General features: G+C 43.8%; 1 long non-coding RNA gene across 8 annotated transcripts in view; it reads left to right on the top strand.

Moving 5' to 3' along the window:
* The first annotated feature begins 6456 nt into the window (after positions 1-6456).
* The window catches only part of LOC116046804, a 46913-nt gene continuing 36685 nt past the window's right edge, over positions 6457-16684 (top strand). For 3 of the 8 annotated variants that reach the window (XR_004897812.1, XR_004104227.2, XR_004104235.2), the window contains exons 1-2: positions 9686-10502; positions 10612-10634. This is a non-coding gene — a long non-coding RNA (uncharacterized LOC116046804). Of the gene's footprint in view, positions 7154-8234; positions 8339-9678; positions 10503-10611; positions 10635-10776; positions 10872-16684 lie in introns of those variants that run through there. The other 5 variants (XR_004897813.1, XR_004897811.1, XR_004897809.1 and 2 more) reach the window with 4 other exon arrangements.

The raw sequence follows: 16684 nt of genomic DNA, 5'->3' as shown, positions 1-16684 counted from the left end.
GATGGATGAATGAATAAATGAATGACTGTACGAAATGAGTGAATGAAGAGCAGCAGCAGAAGAAGAATAAGGCAGGGGGCGCGCATCGCGCATCCCTCTCAATAGGTTTTCGTTTTTTTTCTTCTGCAGAGGGAAGTACGGCTGTACGGGCAATAACCAAGCATGGAGAGCAAACACAAACACACACACACACACACACACACACACACACACACACACACACACACACACACACACACACACACACACACACACACACACACACACACTAAAGAGGACATGTGACAAAGCCGTTCATAAATATTCAGCGGCTGATTCATGCGGATTCTTCTCTTGAGGTGGTTTATTGTGTGCAGCAGAGGTCCCAACCAAGCATGTGATGCTGAGGATGCTGTGTGCCTGTGTGTGTGTGTGTGTGTGTGTGTGTGTGTGGGTGGGTGGGTGGGGTGGGGTGGGGTGGGGGGTGGGGGGGGGTTGTTCTATAAATAGCTCTGTAGCTCTGCTTCCATTGACATCATTTAGGCAAGAGAGATGGAAAAATAAATAGGGGGAGGGGAGGGAGGAGCGGGCGCAGGGTTCCTTAATCTGGGCTTGAAATTCAAACAAAAGCTGGCCAGCCATCCCTCTGTACACACTCTCAACAAAAAACGGTCCTACATTGTAAACCTGGCAATGGGTTTTCGAGACATGAAACCTATATTTTCAAATTTCTCTTTTATTTGTTTTAGTTTGAGTTATTTTGTGAATTACACTCCATCTAAACCACAAAACAAATTGGACAAAAATAAGTCTCACAGACCTTAATACAGCATGAAATGCTACTAATCAACCACCTTTAAAGGCTTCAAAGCTCTTCTCTTTTCTAATTTAACTTTTAAAAGATATTTTAGATCTTTTTATTCATATTTAGATTATAATGTATATTTGTTCACTGTGTGTAAAAATAACTTTTACATTTGAACCAAACAGTAGAGGGGTGGGAGTTATTAAACCAAGTAAAATCCACAAAGACAGGACAACCCTCATATTGTACCCTTCTCTGGTGTCTCTTTTTTTCAGTCATGATGGTTCAATACGTAAAGCATTACCCTGACAAAGCATCCCTTGAATCTCTTCTTTTCGGTGTGTATGCTTGCCCTCATCAACAGGGGCCCGATAGTAAACACCAGACCAAAACACCCACTGTTTCCTAGAAAGACACAGCCTACGAGTCGGAATGGAAAGCCACAAGGCAGATGGGAGGGGACATCAAACAAATTAAAAGGACCTGTGTGTATACAACAGACACACAGGCAGAGATCCAAGTGGAAAAGACGGGGGGGGCCATAATACACCCAAGGCAAATGTTTTGGAAGGTATTATTATTGTATTGACATGCTTAAAAAAACGACAAGGCGGAGGGTTTAAGCTCAATAGGCCGGATAGAGGGAGCGACATTTTCATTTCCTTATCAAGACTAACAATTCCGCTCGAACAGACTGACTGACTCGTGTGTTTATGTTATTATGGGGGAGGAAAAGAGGACAGCACACAGTTTTTCCATATTCAGAGTTTCTTAGTCACACCCAGGATCTCTCTCTATCTCTCTATCTCTCTAACTCTGTCATCAGCCTTGGCACTGACCCCTGAATGCTGCGTGACTTCCATTGGTGCTGTTGACGTCTTCTATGATACATTTCTCCCCATGTGGGTCCGCCCCGCCCACTAATGCTATCACACATCTCTGAGTCCCACAAAGCTTGTCCCAGAAATCGCAATAAATGAGAAAACAATAACAAGTAAACAAATGTTGTTGATTTGTTTACTTCTTATCGTTTTCTCATTTATTGTGATTTCCTTATTGATTCCTGTGAGAAATTTCATCTTTTTTCTTCATTCACAGGGAGGACAGAGGTCAGCAGCAGCTACAGCTTCCTTGAAGCACTGGGACTTTCTCAAGGGCGCTTCAGCAGGCCAGAAATTTGTTTGTACCCAGGACAGACACCCACTGGTTTGACCTACCACCTTTTCCTCGCAGGTTAGTGGTACATTCATGTATTTATGTAACAGGGTCATATTTGTACGGTGCCTTGTCTAAAGAAACACAAGGTAGAAGTCCACCGTTTACACTTGGGCGTACATGGAGCATCTTTCCTCTTTGTTGTTGATCACACACTCCACTTTCTCCTCCCAAACAGCAGTCACACCCTTTTTTTAGTGTGTTTGGTGCACAATTCTCACAGCGAAAAAACTGAAAGGTGTAGTGCTACCAGACGTGAGATGGAACATCGCACGACATTTGAAATGTGTGTCTCTATTGAAGAGGATGAATCATAAAGCCTAATTCAGTCCTAATGGTGAAGTATTTTTCTCAGTCTCTCTGCTTGCCTCTCTCTCTCCCTTTCCATATGTATTGTGTTCTCTCTTCTTCTTCTTCATCTTCTTCTTCACTCTTTTCTTCTTCCTCTCATCATATATCATACATAAAAACACAGTTAAAAATAACTGGCTACAGACAGGAGAATACCAAGTGTAAAAGGATTTTTCGGCTGATACTTACTGGGATATTCTGTTTTTTGCTTTCTTAACTCTACAGGTGGGTCAAAGGTCAGGACCACAGGACAGCATTCCCTAGAGCTCCAGATTCTTCAGTGAGAACACATTGATAAGATGGGTAAGTGCTGATGTATATGAGTAAACTACACTGTGGGCAGTAAGTCTTTCAACACTTTCACTGTCGGAGAACTGAGCATTTATGGAAAGCGACTCAGCTCCAAGTCCATCGCCTGCATCTTAAAGAGCTCTTAATAGACCTAAATGAAATGATCAAGGATGCTAGAGCCTCTTATTTTACTAATCTGATATCTGCCTGTAAAAACAATGCTAAAACTCTGTTTGAGACTATTAACAACATTGTTTCCCCTGCTGAATGTATTGTCCCTGTGTTTTCAAATGTTGACTGCAACCACTTTTTGTCTCATTTTGTGGACAAGGTTAGAGCTGTCAGGGCAGGCATTATACCATCAGTAAACCCCCATATAGTTACACATCAGAGACTTTCAATACTGGACTCCTTCTGCCCCATTTCCCTGAATGACATCATTAAGCCAGTGGGCTAGATGAAACCTTCCCAAATCCCTAGTGATATTTTACCCACATCTTTGCTTTTAAAAAACATACATCTACTTGGCCCATGTTTGGTTTCAATTTAAACTTATCTCTTCAGCTGGGCCAGGTCCCTAGCTGTTTTAAACATGCTGTTGTTCAGCCTATCTTGAAAAAGAACAATCTAGATGCAACTTTGTTTAAAAACTATAGGCCTATTTCTAAATTGCCTTTTATTTTTAAAATTTTAGAAAAGGTTGTTGCGAACCAGCTAAATAATGTTTTGGATTCTCATAATATCTTTGATAAGTTTCAGTCTGGCTTTTGTAAAAAACATTCAACTGAGACTACTCTCCTTAAGGTCTCTAATGATATTTTGATGGCTGCTGATGGGGGTAATTGTTCTGTGCTGGTCCTATTAGATCTGAGTGCAGCGTTTGATACTGTTGATCATTGCACTCTGATTGATAGACTGAAAACAACTGGTGGCATTACTGGAATTCAGACAGGAGTTTTTCTGTGTCCATAGGAACATATATGTCAGACTCTGCTCCTCTGTCTTGTGGTGTGCCCCAAGGTTCTGTGCTCGGCCCCCTGCTATTCAGTCTATATATGCTTCCTCTTGGAAAGATTATTGGTAGTTTTGAAGAAATATCTTACCATTGTTATGCTGATGACATCCAATTATATTTATCTTTTAGCCCTGATAGGCTAGACAAACTGTCCTTATTGCACAATTGTTTAGCCTCCATTAACAAATGGATGGCAGACAATTTTTTGCAAATAAATTCAGACAAAACTGAAGTGATGATTTTTGCCCCAGACATTACCCCTACGATTAGGCAGGCCATTGGGGCTCTATCGTTCTCTGACTGTAATGTGCGAAATCTGGGTGTCATTTTTGACAAATCTATGTGTTTTAACAGTCATGTGAAATTTGTGGTTTGTTCCTGTTTTTTTCCATCTCAGGAACATTGCTAAGATTAGATCTGTGGTTTCTAAAAAAGAGATGGAGATGCTTGTTCATGCTTTTATTTCTTCACGTTTGGATTATTGCAATGTACTGTACACTTGTTTAAACAAATCATCCACGGACAAATTGCAAGTTGTACAGAATGCAGCAGCAAGACTTTTGTCAAAGACCAGCAGGAGATCGTACATTACTCCTGTGCTTAAGGCTCTTCATTGGCTACCGATTGGTTTTAGAGTGGATTTTAAAAATGTTATCATTACATATAGAGCCTTGCATGGCCAAGCTCCCTCTTACATCCAGGATCTATTGCACGCACAAACTTCTGGTCGCTCTCTGAGGTCTTCAAGCCAAGACCTTTTAACTGTTCCCAGAACACGTTTTAAAACAAGAGGTGATTGTGCCTTTTCTGTGGTGGCTCCAAGGCTCTGGAACTCTCTCCCTTTAGCCTTGAGAGCCTTGGATTCTGTGGAAACTTTTAGAAAACACCTAAAGACACATCTTTTTAGACAAGCATTTAATTAGCCATATGGTTTTGTATTGTATGTGTTGTTTTTATTTGTTTTACTGTAAAGCACTTTGTGACCCCTCTTGTCTGTGAAAGGTGCTATATAAATAAAGTTTACTTACTTACTTACTAAAGTTTACTTACTTAAACCAATAAAGTAAATTTTATAAGTAGAAGTTACATTGGATAGATAACTGCATAGCTTTTTTTTCTTTATTCTTTTTAATCCATAATTTTGCTCTGTTTACCCCAAAGATCATGAATTGTAAACTGACATTCGAAACAATGAGATTTTCTGATAACCCAAAGAGTTTTTAAACTGTTTGTTTAGCTTAAGAAGAATGGGGAATAAGGAAGATCCTTTACGGAGTTCCTTTAATTTTTTTCCCATTCAAAAATTCCCCTAATTTAGAGATACATGGTTCTCATTGTGTATAATTTCTATATTATCTCCAATAGTATGTGAATAAGACATGTAAATAGCAGTTCTGTAGTGATTCTGGTCAGTATATGGCCACTTTGCTTCATCAGCCCATGATCAATTATTGATATTTTTCCTGAGTTGCAGATGAGTCAGAGGCCTGTCAAAATATATAGCAGTAACACTACTTCACGTAGTTCACGCCTCTGAAGAGTTTTCAAAAAGGAGCTTTACAACAACACTGAATAAATTAGTAAAAATGTGGACAATACCTTTAGAGTTTAACAGTGACATCTTGAGGGTTTTCAGGTTGTAGTAACATTTCAGCACCATGGACAGCTCCCCAAATACACAACAGTGTTCTTCCACTAAATCCAAATACATCTTTCCAGACACTGTATTATTTGAAACTAAAACCACAACTTCCCTGTATATTCAACCTCTACAGAGTGACACCTGAACATAATAATTCTCAACTTTGGTTTCACCATTACTTCCCATGCTGGTGCCATAGTCTAGTCCTCTGAGGCTTACCATTTAAATTGCGAAACAAGCTCCAAAGTAGCAGTGATAACATATCTTTTAAATAAGAAACAATGCTGAGTTCGGTATATTGATTTGTTTTTTTATTTGTAGGGATCTAAGGTTTTTTGGTGGGGTCATCAATGGTCTGCTGTCCTAACTGAAAATCCCTGAAGAATCCAGCATCCCAACAACCCGCACAATTACACTACCTGTCTCTCTTCCTCCTGTCTTCCTGCTTCTCTGTCTGTCTGTGTGGTGTTCTGGCTTCCTTGGCTCTAAGAGCTGCTAGTTAAATGGGGAAACGGTTTTCAACATTGTCAGCTGGAGGATATTTTTAGACTGGAAGAGACAGAGAGAGACAGAAAGAGACAAACCTATTTGACCTTTTTACCAAAGCTATTATTTTTATTTATTTATCATTATCTTAATCCATGTTTGATTATTTATGCCCTTGTTTTTCATAGTCTGTGCTTATATACTTGCTTTTGCAACAATGACTAATAAGCATATTAGAAATTGAATTTAAGGTATTTTGTCCCATTGGGACTCCTCATTGGTCTTCAGATATCGATGTGTCTGGTCCAGCTCTCCACCCCAGTCGGCTTGGAAATGGTGGTGGTGCGGGAAAGATGTGAAGGGTTGTTGGGGGATAAAAATCTAAAATAAAACAGATGTCCCCCCACTGCTCCACACCCATACCTACCCACACACCCCCTTCACCTCAAACACCCCAACCCCAAACACTCATAAGCCCCACCCCTCTCTCTTTGCCAGCTGAATTAATTTGATACTATTTTTGAAAGTCAGTGTTTCTAAGGGAAACCTAATGACGCAATGACGTCAATGCAGGTCAATAGCACACTGCTGGAGAAGAGGACCAGAGAGAGAGAGTGACAGAGAGACAAAGGTGGTTGCAGGTCTCCTCGACACTTTTACAAAGCCCTTCCCTGTGTTGTTACATGAGTGATTCTCTCCTCCTGGTTATTAGTTGTTTTTTAATGCATTCCCAATCCCTTCCCGCGAGCTGCTTTTGCCTTGGTCTTCGTGCCTTTTTTTTTTTAATTACGCCCAATATATTTCTTCCCGGTTTGCGCCGGACTCTCAGTCGCGCTTCTCCTGCCCCATTCATGCTTTCCATCTCTGTCTGGAAGTAATTCACGCACACATACAGACAGACAAACACATATGCACACACGCGCACAGACAGTGAGTGAGAGAGAGAGAGAGAGCCTACGCAGTGAGGTGAATCGTGTGGCGCGCCTTCCCAATTGCGTAAAGTCTTCCTGATTTGGCGGGCTCTTTCTATCAGCTGGCTCACATTTGTAACTCTTTGCACTATCCCCTTCCTCTCCATCCACTACCGCCACCTTTCCACTGCTAAACCCTTCACCCCTCCCACTACCACCCAACCAACCCTTTTGAGATGGCTCCCTGAATCTTAAAAAGCAACACCAAATATTTTAGTCTCCGCAACAGGGAGAAGACGCACATCGGACTGACCTGCTTTCTCCATCCTGACGCAGGAGAAGAGACTGTAGGCTGCCAAGCTTTTACCCTCTCTATGTCTCCTCTTTCTGTCTCAACCGGCACAAAACCCTTCTTAAAAAAAGAGTTTAGAAAAAGAAAAAAAATCTAAATCAAAAAGGTAAGTCCTTTCTTTTGTAGATGGCGCGAATCCCGACCCAGAATGTACTAGTGAGGGAAGTTTGTAGTCAGACCATGTGTAGATATTTTGGGACATAGAGTTATTTTAAAAAGCACTCACGAGCAGGAATGTTGTGGCGGGGAACACCATTCAAAGTCTGGTTTCTAGTCTAAATACATCTTTTTGTGAGGATGCTGGCATTTTAAGTGGGAGCGCATAACCATGTGTGCGTTTTTGCGAACATTTTGCTTATAACTGTGGATTCTTGCCTCATAGAGAAATTTAACGGAAGCTCTTAATTAACTATCTTCTATATTTGCTGCGCATGAGACAATCAAGGCGACTTTATTTAGGTTCACCGCAGGGCATGCCTGTTTTTGCAAGCGTTGCTATCTTCGGGAACGATCAGACTAGGATATAAACACAGCTATAAAATTGTATTAAGGAAGTTTTTGGTTTTGTGTGTGTATGCATATTGACCACGGAGGCGATTTTGCAGACACTCAAAGAGAGCGGGCTGCGGTAATGCGTAGTAGTAATGCGTATGCGGAGTGTTCACGTGTTGGGGATCCTCTGCTTTAGGCTGCCTGCTCTGCTGAGATGCCTAGTAACAACTTTGAGAGATATAGACAGAGAGAGGGATTTTTTAGGAAAAAACCTTATTTTCCTTACCCTGTTTCTTACGTTTGTAATATCTGTGAAACATTTGACTATGTGGCAACACTGATTTCTTCAAAGTCGTGCCAAAGAAGCAAATGTGAGTGTCGAGAGAGAGAGAGAGAGAGAGAGAGAGAGAGAGAGAGAGAGAGAGAGACCCTTATTCACGTATATTTGTTAAAGCTTATAGTTGAGGCGCCGTTAATTATCCACTTGTAAGCAACTTTTTGCAGCGGACTTGCGTCAGTCCACACGTGTTGCCAGCCATCTCAGACTTAGGCTAGGCCTACACATGTTGTCTTATTTTTCATGGCAGCGATGCAACTGCATTTGAAAAACCCTGCATGCTCTCTAACTTTGTACTTGCATTCGCTGAAGCAACATGATCCAGCATCAATCTCCAAAAACCGGCTGCTTTGTGTAGCAGGAGAGAGGTTGTGGAGGTTAGACACGACAGACAGACTGGGCTGTTCAGCACCATGGACAGCACCTAGCGCTTCACTGCAGAGGCCACAATCACCACCGGAGGTAAAGTTAAGGGGTATGTCTTGAAAATGTAGATCAGCCTAAAGTCGGCAATTTGATTGTAGCTGGTTGCAGATATCCATTTCTGACTTTAACGTATTAGTTAGTTGTTGTGACAATGAGAGCTGCATTGTGTTCCGTCCCTTATCATTAGGAGATGAAGTCGGACAAAGGCTTCAAAAAAAGAAAAAAAAAAGTCTGCTGCGGCTTGCAACTTGCAGGAGTCAGGAGTGCATACTTTTTAAAGGGAGGAGGGTGGGGGTCTGGGGTGGTGTAGAATAAGGAGGATCTCTGGCTGAGTTTGTCGACACCACGCGGTGATCTTGGCGTACTGCACTGAGGAACCTCGGCTGCAACTTCCATTGATACGGCTCCCTCTTTGATTGAATGAGTGTGGACTACAGGGAACTGTGCGTGTGTGTACATGTGTGTCTCTGTGTGTAGGGTGGCTCGAGGTGGTGGTGGTGGTGGTGGTAATTGTGTGGGGTAGATGGGATACTTGACTATTGACTCATCTTTTCGTACTTCGGCTTGATTTTGTGAGAAAAGAGAGCCAGACAGTAACAGATGCCAAAATATCCAGAGCAAAACAACTGGCCGTGTTCTTCGTTTTATGATTCTGTGATTCCTCATGCTGGTTTTCTTAGTGTAGAGGACAGCGCTAAATCCGCTCTGTGAGTCTGTCCCTATAAAGTGCATGCACTCGCCAGCAGTCACGGACATACAGTTGGCCTACAGGCAGGGATAAAAATAGCACAAACCGATGCGACAGGCGCAGCCCTTTTCCCTTCTCAGAGCCGACTTTTCTAGGTAGCTGCTCAGTGGATACTCACTAGCTCCATCTTTAAACCCCCAACACCATCCACCTCAGCCCACCCCATCCCACCCCGTTAAGTCTCGTGAATCTTCACGCGGCAGGAGTGCAGATGGACGGCGTGGGGTGTGTGGAGAGGGTCTTACAGTAAAGGTGTAATAGATATTGAAGGGGAAGTGGGTGAGAGACAGAGCATACTGTGGAGGGAGGTTTGTTTGTGTGCCTTTGCATGAACAAGTGTGCGCTCCCCGTGGGTCTATTCCGTGGGTGAGCTGGGTCTGGTGCGTGGGCACGGCCAATAAATATAGGAGATGAAGGATGCAGCAGCTCAGCTCCCTGTGTTTTCCTCTCCCTCGGTTTAGAGACACAGTGTTTTGCCCGCCAAATGCACTGGGTGCTGTGATAAAAAATTCTCCAAGACCAAAACAGCACCAACGCTTGGTGGGGGATATATAGAGAGAGAGAAGAGAGAAAGAGAAGGGAGGGAGAGAGGAGGGATGGAGGGAGGGGGGGGGGGAGGTTGGATGGAAACCCAGATGCTAGTACTAGAGGAGGTTTTTTTTTTACACGGAAATAACCTTCTCCAAAGCTGCAGTTTCCACGCCACATTATAATATTTTCCTATATTGTCACTCATTTTTTTCCATGGCACATTTGCGAAGATCTGATCACTGCACGGCAGTGTCTTTAATCAGGCTCTACGGGCTGTAAAGTGAGAGAATCTAAACGTGACGTCAATGCCTAGTAACTGACGCAGCCCTTAAACAAAAAAAAGAGGCATTTTATTTATTATTTTTTCTTCGTCTCGTCAGCAAAGCCTAATTTCTAAATGTTATAGTACTCCGTCGACTAAAATAAAAAAGAAAATCCCTCAGGGAGCGTCAGGTAATCCGCGTTCATCAGTATTTGGACCTGCGTTCATGAGTTTCATGCTGAATTGACCCTGGGACGAGAAGCTTCTGAAGAGGGCGACAATACATAAAATATTGTCGCTAATATTGGCAGCGACGACGAGTTCCAGATTTTAGTTGTAGAGGGTGAAAGTAGTGTGTTTTAAGGCTGAGAACGGGGTGGTGGGGCTGTTGAAGGCACATTGGGTTGCTAAAAAAATCACTGCAATGATGCAACGGAGGGGAATCGGGGCTCTTGTGCAGAGTTGTAGAGGCAAAATTAATTTACATTACATGCACTTCACGTAATGTTCCTACGCGATGCCTTTTGTGAGTGTTTTTCTCTTCCTCATACTGTGACCTAAAAATAGCATCATAGTTTTGATCGTGCGCCAGAAATAGACAGACGGGTATCACTTGTATAAAAAGGGAGGCGATCCTGAGCAAACTTGGACGTGCCACTGTAAGCCTACATAATAACAAATGGAGGACTTAATCTGTTGCATTTCTTCCAGACTCTTGTTGCGGCTCACTAAAATCTTAATATTTCTGTTTCTCGTTCTCCTGTTTAGAACAAGGACGTGCCTGCACCACGGTGAGTAAGACACATGCACACATGTTTAATTCCGTGTACTTTTGTGTATTTGATAGTGAATGCTCCCGAGTGCCTGCTGTTTCCCTTCTCACAATTCTGCCTCTGTCTCATGCACGCAAAAACACCTGACTCCCGGTCGAAGGTATGGCTTTTATTGGCATGCTTTACGACCCATATTTGACTGTAGAGCCGAAGCATAGAGCAACCCTTCCCGCAGAGTAGGAATCACCTCTTTTGGTAAATAAGCAAGTGCAAAAACTCCCTTTGTCTGTTGGCGCTGTTGAGTCTCTATCACATTTTTTTTTTCTTCCCATCTCCCTGCTTAACCGCGAAAGCGAGGGGAACCCTTCTCTGATGAGCGCTTAAGGACGCCTTTCCCTCCGTATTCTTGTTTTTAAGAGGAGTCGTACTGACAGAGAAGCGGCGGTGGAGGAAGAAAAGGAGGAGGGAGTGAAGTGAAGTGAAGTGAAGGAGCTGTTGCTGCAGCAGAGACCAGGCGCACCGCATGGGGAAACCCGGGAGCTGTCCAGCAGCAATGGTGCTGAAACCACACCAAGTGGCGGTAGTGGGCTGTTGCTGGTGGTGTTGCCTGCGTGTTTGTATGCATGTGTGTGTGTGTGTGTGTGTGTGTGTGCGTGTAGGGGGGTGGCTTGTGTTGTTCCTGGCAGCCAAAAGCTTTATTTACTCCTGTTTGGAAACCAACAGCATATATTCTGAGTGGATCCTCTTTCCTGAAGCGACGTTGGACGAGAAATCCTGAAGCACCCCCGCCTCCTTTAACTTGCCTGCGCTAACTGAGGGGAGACATTTGCCTTAAAACAGAGCTTTTCCCGCCTGCATAGTTTGAACGGACTTATCGGAGGCCATAGGCAGGCACACAGAGAGACCTGGGTCAGCTCTTCTTCTGCTCACGTCAGTCCCGTCATTTCCTCCCGTGCCTGACCAACTCATCAGTCAGATTTCTTTACCAATCCATCCTTTGTTAAGTGAAACAACTTTGCCGTCACGTTAAAATGAAAATAAGATGTGTAGCCAGTGTCAAGTTTGCAGTGCACGTACATGTTTCAGAAAGTAGCAAAATAATTAGATGGTTTTGGTTTAAGAGCTCTCATCACAATAACTTTGCGTCCTAGCGACGATGAGGGCGCAAGAGGCAAAGGGAGTGTCGCTGTTATCGCAGCTTTACTCCAAGAAAGAATTTGAAGGAATCACCCTTTCAGTCAAGGTATCAGTATCGAATTAGGACTGGCAGGCTACAGGCGTCTGCACAGTTCTGCAGCCCGACTGGGTCACAAGAAACGCGCTCTGTGATTGGGGATGAGCGCGGTTCTTTGGCCAATTTTTCCAGTATTTTGAATGCAGGCAACAAGGCTACCGTGCCACAGACGGAAAAAACCCACATCGACCACCTGTCTTTGTCATGCAAAATCCCGATTGTACTTCACCTGCGATACATTCCTCCACCTTTCCAAACACAAAAAAAACCCAATTCTGTAATTCTTCGTCGCGCAAATATCGACTCGAGGGGCCAGATCTTGCTCAATAATTCAATACCGAGCGTCTAATTTTGGTGGAAACGACACGGATTCCCGAGTCGTGACTGCTAAAGTGAGTAATGTGCGCGTTGGCTGCGTCAGGAGAGGCAGTCACTGTGCAGTGCAGACGGTGGGGGAGAATCGTGACTGACTGGGTTGCAAATGAAAAGACCACCCAATAAAAGATACCCACACCAGGAGGGAGGGGGGAGATGCACTAACCACCCCCCCACCTCCTTTAATCCCAAATATCTCTTTTCTCCCCAAAGCTTAATTTTTGTGTGAGCCCTGCTGCTTGCTGGCAGCCAACTCGAATGCAGACGAGTTGCATCAGTGATAATGGGGCGGTGTGGATGGAGAGAGAGGAAGAGGAGAAGGGAGGGAGGGAGAAGGAGGGGGGGGGGGGGGGGGGGTATGTTTGGTTCGGGATCAAACCTGGTATAAGGGGGGGCTCCGGATTCAGATCGTGACCCGGCCTCCTCCTCGGTACAGTAACTTGCATGAAGGGGAAGTTGAGAGTTGTTTGGGGTGTATTACAATGGCATTACTATGGAATTTTTGCAGGTTTTTTAGCAAAAAAAAACAGGTAAGTTATTCTATATTATTATATTTGATTATTAGTCTACTTTGCCAAATTTGACCCAAAAAAACATATTAAAGATTATGTGTGAGAATGAGTGGTTTACGGTCGTAATGAACTCTTTAACTCTTGATGCGATGCCCAGCAATGTGTTGTTTTGTTAAGCTGTACATCGTTGCTGTATAAACTGTTGCAGTATACCGTAGTGGTGATATCATTGTTATTCCGTTTGGTTTCGACCTTAAAATCGCTCTAAATAACTGAACCATCGCGGCTCCGGACTGAATTTGCAGTTCGGAGACCCCCGTGTCGCTTTTGCAGTGGTACCCTCCATTGAACTCTATAGGTGACCATGAGTCGCCCCAGATGCTTCTTGCTGATGTTGTGATGCGATGTGGAGAGCTGAGCGAAGCTTCCCACACTTGGTCGACATGCAACTGTTATTTCCAATATAATGTTTGGCTCGATATCTTTGCATTTCCCATCATTTGATGTTGCTTGTATCTGACTCGTAAGAAAAGGAAAGGTGGGCGTTATTTGTGATCAGGTGAAAATGGCTCATCCTTGCTGTCACATATCTCATTTATTATTATTGTCATTATAATTCAGTGTTATTTATCCCGATATAACCCATTTTAGATCGACGGTCAGTTTCGCAGCCTCGCAGACGCCCTGCAAACGTGACAAAAAGCATGCATATTAACAAATAGACGCATCAAATGCTCATATCCCTACATCAATGCATATAAGTATACACTTTCTCTGGTATAGATCACAATTTGGTTAGCCCTGTCTATTTCTTTCAAAAAGGGGGGTCCCTATATGAGCGAGACACCGATTGGTTGATGACGAGGTTTGGTTTATCCAATAAGATATCTCCCTGCTCTATATTTATTGCCAGCAGTTTAGAGCCTTGCTCTCTCCTCACCCAGAGCTCTGTAGCGGCTGCAGAGAGCAAGCGCTTCACTATACGGAGACACACCACGGTCCAGGGAATATAATACAGAGAGAGAGAACACACTGACAACAAAACGCATCGATGCACAGCTCCCAATGATCACACGGGTTTTGCACATCCGAGCGTTTGGATGGGAAAAAAAGACAGAGGGGAAAATATGAGTGAGAGAAAGGGGAGAGGAGAAAGGAATGGATGAGGGAGGAGAGACGAGACGGAAGATAGAGGAGAATTCAAACTGGAGAAGGAGTGGGGAATCAAAGCGAAAGGACCTTGGACAGCTCTCAGTTGCAGCAGCAGCCTTGGCATCCGGAGACCCCCCTTTTTTCTTTCTTGCTCTCCGTCTCTCTATCCATCCTATCCCCCTCCTTGTGTTTGTGTGTATGTGTTGGAGGGACACACTCGCCTCGGGTAGCCGATGGCTGGAGATACAATCAACCGAAACGGGATGGGAGATAAATTCACGGATGCAAAAAGAGAGCAGACTCCCCGGGTGTCACGGAGTCTCCGTCGGACGGCAGCAGCAGCAGATAATGTCCTTCACGAATCTTTTTGCGGTCTGGGCTTGCTGTTCATAACTATTAATCTGGGAAGCCCTTACCCCAAAAAGCATTTGCGAAGGGCGCATTCGCCGCGCCGAGACATCGACATTGGAAGACGGCTCCACTCGTGGAATTTTACAATCTTTAAGTTTTTAAGGGCTTGTTTCCTTTTTTATGTTCGAATTTTCTTTTTGCTTTATTGTTGTCCTTATTTGCTCTTTTTTATTATTTTCGTCCTTGCCATAGCAGTGGCGTTTTTTTCATGGTTGCTTTCAGCCCTATACGTGTGTCTTTTTTCCTAGTCAACAGTTTTCTTCTTTTGTGGCGAAGCTCTGCAGCCACGTCGCACCCAGGTTTTTTTCTGATATTCATGCCAACAAACATCTCGTCGGACCCAAAACTTTGAGTCATTTCAGACAAACACACCCCCACCCCCATCCCACACTGAACAAGTGACAGTGCCCCCCAGCAAAGCAGAGTGTAAACACGGGAAACCCTTGCAATGAACAAGTTGCACGTGGGCAAAACAGTGGAGTGTGTGTGTGTGTGTGTGTGTGTGTGTGTGTGTGTGTGTGTCTTTTGGAGGGAGGGGTGCCACTTTCCTTGGACGTCACTGAACCCCCAACCCCCTTCCAAAAAATAATGTGAGAAACACACACACAAACACACAGACACATAAAAAAATACTACTCGAAAAATCACGTTTTTTTGTAGGATATTAGCTGGTGTTTTTATTCACCCAGCACACGCACACACACACACACACACACACACACACACACACACACACACACACACACACACACACACACACACACACCTCCCTGTAAGCAAAGTGCACATGCAAGGCAAGGAACTCCTCATCAAGGCCATCCTAACATAGGGAGAAACCCAGATTAGCAGGTGGAGAGGAATAAGGAACATCTGCAATCCCTACCTTATACATTGACCGTGTAGTGACTCTCTCTCTCTCTCTCTCTCTCTCTCTCTCTCTCTCTCTCTCTCTCTCTCTCTCTCTCTCTGTATCCTAGTGCTTACATTCCCACAGCCTCCCCTTTAACACACACACACACACACACACACACACACACACACACACACACGCTGTGGAAACGCACACGTGTCTCCCTCCCAGTTTTGTGAATAGTAGTTAATCCACCTCAAGCATCGCCCACCTCTGTTCCCTGTCAACGTTCCCCACAAATAGCACATAGAGAACCGGGCACGACCACGTTCTTCCAGCCTGACCTACCAGATCCAAAACAAAAACAGAAAACAACCCTACATTTCTGGAGCTTAACGACTCGATCAATATACTCACAAGTTCTGCAGCACATCAAAACTCTGCCTCCTATCTGGCTGCATATGAATTATGAGTGATGTGGACACACAATTGATCACACCGATGAAAATAAATGATAGAGATGAGCATTCCCTTTCTGAAGAGTCAGAGTAAAAAGAACAAAACAAGATGCGATTCAATTTAGCCTCGAGAAGAAAAGCACATGCAACGTTATGGTTTGGTACAGTTTGGTCTCGGCTGTCCAGTTGAAGGGAGCATCCGAGTGAATAACCATGATTCATGCTAAAATATATATTTGCAATACATTGCCAAATAGCAGCAAGTGCAGTCTGAAAATGGTGGAAGTAGGCCCACTCATAAATTACGTGCACTATGAAATATTAGGCATCTTTTATGCTGCAAGACCTGCAAGTTACAGGCCTGAAGCTTGGCAAGAAAATATATTGTCAGGATGGGAAAAAGTGCACGTCAAAGAGCAGAAAGTGACGTAGGCTAATTAAAGAAATTTAAATCGTTTTGATGGCTGGTCTTTTGGCGACGAAGTATGAGTTACCAGAAAAGGAAACTTAGAAAAATTTACTGACCCAACCCATGAGCAAACCACTAAGAAGATGCGGTTGCATCCTTGCCTGACACATATGCTAGGGCAGGACACGTGCTAAATACACTTTGACAAGACAAAGCAAAAATACACAAACAGACGGATAATGTTATTCTCTATAAAGGGAAACCGCTGACCTCTGACCTGTGGAGTCAACTTACGTCTCTCTCTCTCTCTCGTTGTCTTATTAATACCATAATAACAAAGGCCGCCGTTTTGTGCAGGGTACACGAGGCTAGTTCTCTAGGTAGGGATGTGATTGAAGGTAAACTTGCCCATGCATCGCTTAAGGATGACGTAATTGCTCCGTATAGCTTACCGTATGGATTTGTATCAATTATGGTGCGCAAAAACTGAGACTTTTCGGAAATGTTTGTGGCTGTGTCTGTGGCTACAGTCTGATATCGACCGGCGGCAGGTGATAAAGTTTTCCCATGTCTCTCCAAATCTCCATGTCACATCTCCTGTCCGTGTAGGCCTGCACGCACGGCCGCAGCTTAACTTTATAAACGGTTAAGTGTCCTGTCTTTCTGT

The sequence above is a fragment of the Sander lucioperca genome, chromosome 7 (genome assembly GCF_008315115.2).
Source record: "Sander lucioperca isolate FBNREF2018 chromosome 7, SLUC_FBN_1.2, whole genome shotgun sequence".
NCBI classification, from domain to species: domain Eukaryota; kingdom Metazoa; phylum Chordata; class Actinopteri; order Perciformes; family Percidae; genus Sander; species Sander lucioperca.
This window is presented reverse-complemented; position numbering and strand designations above follow the sequence as displayed.